The following is a 4,070-nucleotide window of genomic DNA, read 5'->3' as shown; positions in this document are numbered from 1 at the left end:
CAACTTATCGATAGTCCCTCGATGCCAGGTACGCGTCAAGTGATTCCAGCAAAGTCAGGCGTCCCTGATTGACACTGTTGGAGGGGTTACTGGGGAAGATCCCTTGATCAGGATCTGATCCTCACCCACAGCAGGAGTCCGGGGTCTGGACGTGGAACAGCAGTGATCGTTCTGTTCTCTCCTTCCTGCTGGTCACCTGATGCACGCGCTTTTTATACCTAGTCTTATGCTAACCTGTTGGCTTCAGAGCCACTCACAATGTTACCCTATAGCTGTTACCCTATGGGATTGAAAGGTGTTAAAAATGATCATAAAAGGTTACTACCCAAACTTGGGTTTATCCAATAAGCAAATTACAATGCAGCACCTTTAGGTTTGAAATTGACATTGCTCCGCCTAAGCCCCAACCCCTTTTAGGTTTCATTTGAATATGCTTTCTTGGAACGTGCTTTCCTGGAAAGTGTTGGGTGTGCCAGGCAGTTGGATCCAGTTTTTCATCGCTAAAGCTGAACCCTGAGCAGGAACCATTAGGTCAGCTAATCTCACAGTTACAGCTTTACCTATGGGGCCCAGTCAGTTCCACGAACAGTTAATTTATCATTTTGGTTAAACTTATGACACACAAGTTACATTTGCGGTTTACAAACTTACAAGCTTTATATTAACTAATATTACCTGTTTAGGCAAAATACCAAATGCCTTCAAGAAGCACATATTTATTGCCTATTAATCCCTCTGTTTCTGGCTGTTACAAATAGTCCCTTAAGTAGGGACCAAACCCCACAAATCCCCACTCCCACAAAAATTCGCTAACAGCTAAACCACAGTGTCTTGCATTTTGTCTCTAGCATTCTTGTCTGCACAGCAGCCAGTTACAAGAGGAGGGATGAGTTCTTCTCTCCTCTCGCCCAAACATACATACACAGAAATGTGCACACAGACTTGCCAATAGCCTAGTAGACTGACCTTCTGGAAGATCAGGAGATGTGGGCTGAAACTCTTTTGGGTTTGAGGCAGACAAGGTTCTTTGGGTAAATGTGATATCTTTTATTAGACCAAATTTTGGGTTTGAGGCACTCCTAATACAAAAATAGTAGGGTAAGAACTCTAACCAGTAGGACATAGATTCATAGATTGTAAGGCCAGAAGGGACCTTGGAAGATCATCGGGTCCAGTCCCCTACACCAGGCAGGAAAGACAACTGGGGGTCAAGGGACTGTCGTGTCTCTTCTTGAAGATTTCCAGGGTAGGTGATTGCACCACCTCTGGAGGGAGCTTATTCCACATTCTGGACACCCTGACTGTGAAGAATTTTTTCTTAATGTTGAGCCTGAATCGATCTTCCAGGAGTTTGTGGCTATTACTCCTAGTTTTCCCCTCGGGTGCCCTGGTGAACAGTACTCCCCTAGTGTAGCAGTAAGCTGCTACCAAGTCCCCTCTCAGTCTTCTTTTCTTCAGGCTGAGGAGTCCCAGATCCCTCAGCATTTCCTTGTATGGCTTGCCATGTAAGACTCTAATCATATGGGTGGCTTTTCTTTGGACTCTCTCAAGCTTGTCCATGCCCTTGCTACAGTGTGGCACCTAGAACTGGATGCAGTACTTCAGCTGCAGTCTCACCAGTGCTGAGTAGAGTGGAAGAATCACCTCCTTGGTTTTGCTGGAGATGCATTGATTGGTCACAGCAGCATTCATCGCATTGAGCCACACACCCTCCAGCTTTCATGTTTCTTCTTGGTTGCACATATCTCACTCCCTTCATTGTTCATAAGGAGCACTGGGGAGGGTATTAAAAAATGTGGACTGCTGGTTACAGCACTGTGATGGAAACAGATTCAAACCCCCTCCAAGTGTTGCAGGTACAAACATCTAGGTCTGTTGCTTCCTGGGGAAACTTCCTAACCACTGGACCCTTCAGCTAAAACTTGTACCATCTCGTCCTCCTCCAGCATCTAACACCCAGTAACAATGGGATTTTGTCAGCAATGGGATTTTGTCAGGCGATTGTTTTTGGATTTAGAGTTCCCCAGGTATGTGTGTTTAACTGCAATAGTGTTTTCAGGTTTTCCATGCAGGGGAAAAAAACCAGTCATGCAGCTGTGTTTTGTCAGTCACTGTCTTTCTCCTCAGTACAGACATTTACACTGTTTATGCCTTCCCAGGTTTTATGGCTCAGATAAAGTCAGGCATATCCCTTGGAAAACTAGATGTTGCTGACTGCAACATCTAAGGGAGAAGAAAATATTCATGAAGTAAAAACAAACTGTTTTTGCTACATTGTTACCTATGACCCCACTTAAGCATAATTGAACTGATACATTATTCCTTATGGGTACATCTACATGAGATGCTTTACTGTACAGAAGAGCTAATTACTGAATAGTAAGTGTCACCATCTATACATGCTAACCCTTACTGTGCAGTAATTTTCTTTCCTTGGCAGTTAACTTGCTACCTGCTAATGCAAGTAGCAAATTAATTGCCAAGTAATTACTGCATGGTATAGCAAGTGTAGACAGCTGACTGGGAGCAAATTTGCTTCTGGTCACCTGAGCAGAAGGGATTAGGAGATTGCTCCCTGCCCCCATGGCAGCTGCCTCCTGCTGGGGTGGCTCTGCCCCCAGAGACCTGGTGGGGACAATGTCCCCATGCCTCGGCAGCTGGGAGATCCCAGCCCCTGCTCCTTGTTCGAAATTATGGAGCAGAAGTTGGGAACTCCCAGAACAGTTCCTGGCCAGCCCTAATCTGTGCAGGGAAGTCTGCACATGCAGCCTGGAGGTGGCTGGGGGCTGTCCCATTTTGGACAGTCCCCCACCAGCTCCAGGCTGCATGTGCAGACTTCCCTGCGCAGATTAGGGCTGGCCAGGAACTCTGCTGATCATGGGCAGGTCGTTTGACCTCAGTACTCTTTCGTGCCATGGCAGGGGGTTGGACTTGATGATCTGCTCAGGTCCCTTCCTACCCTACCAACATACAAAAAAACCCAACATAAATACACAAAGGTCCCAGCCCCCTGTCCTTATCTGCCAGTGGGGCAGTTAGCAGCAGAATCCCCATCCAGCCAGCTCACTGCTAGCTGCCCCACTGGTGGACTGGGGCAGGGGGCTGAAACCTGCCTCTTCCCTGCAGTTCTTTCCAAACCTCCAAATCTCAACTGGAGAACTGGGGCAGGGAGTTCTCTGCTGCCGGGGCAGGGGGACAGCCTGACTCAGTAGCAGGCAGCTCCCAGGGTCAGGGAGCAATCTCCTAGCCCCTGCCAGGAATCAGCTGTCTACTGTCCCCTGCTCCCTGCAAGCCCCTGGGCTGGCAAGGAAGAGAGATTGTGGGTTAGGCTACATGGGGGGCAAGGAGAAAGGGATTTGGTGGTAGGGGTCTGTTACAGACCCCCACATCAAGGGGATGAAAGGGATTCGGGGCTCCTGAGGCAACTCTCGGAGACCATAAAAGCTAAACAGGCGGTAGTCATGGGGGACCTAAACTACCCGGACATCTGCTGGGAGTCACAGACAGCAAAGTCCCACCACTCACGCAGGTTTCTAACCTGTGTACGGAGAAAAGTCCCACCGCTCACGCAGGTTTCTAACCTGTGTACAGGACCTCCACCTGACACAGGAGGTACACGGTCCAACTAGGGGAAATGCCATACTGGATCTGGTATTGGCAACGGGGGATGACATGGTAAGGGACCTCCAGATCGGTAGCCATCTGGGGGATAGTGATCACCTAATAAAACAATTCACCATAAGACGTCGAGTGGGTAAGGTAACTAGTAGGGTGAAAGTGCTAGACTTTAGGAAAGCTGATTTCAATGAACTCGGGCGATTAGTCAAGGACGCACTGCAGAGTAGGAGTTTTGAAGTGATGGGAGCCCAAGAAGGGTGGCTGTGCCTTAAGGAAATGATCCTTCGGGCACAAAGCAAGACGATCCCCGAGCGAGGCAAAAGGGGGAAAGGGGCCAGGAGGCTTCCCTGGCTGACCACAGAAATCCAGGGCAGCCTAAGGGCCAAAAGGGGAGCACATAAAAAGTGGAAACAGGGAGAGATCACCAAAGATGAATACCCCTCCTCTGCTCG

The sequence above is a fragment of the Alligator sinensis genome, unplaced genomic scaffold (assembly GCF_000455745.1).
Source record: "Alligator sinensis unplaced genomic scaffold, ASM45574v1 scaffold1338_1, whole genome shotgun sequence".
Taxonomy (NCBI): Eukaryota; Metazoa; Chordata; order Crocodylia; family Alligatoridae; genus Alligator; species Alligator sinensis.
This window is presented reverse-complemented; position numbering follows the sequence as displayed.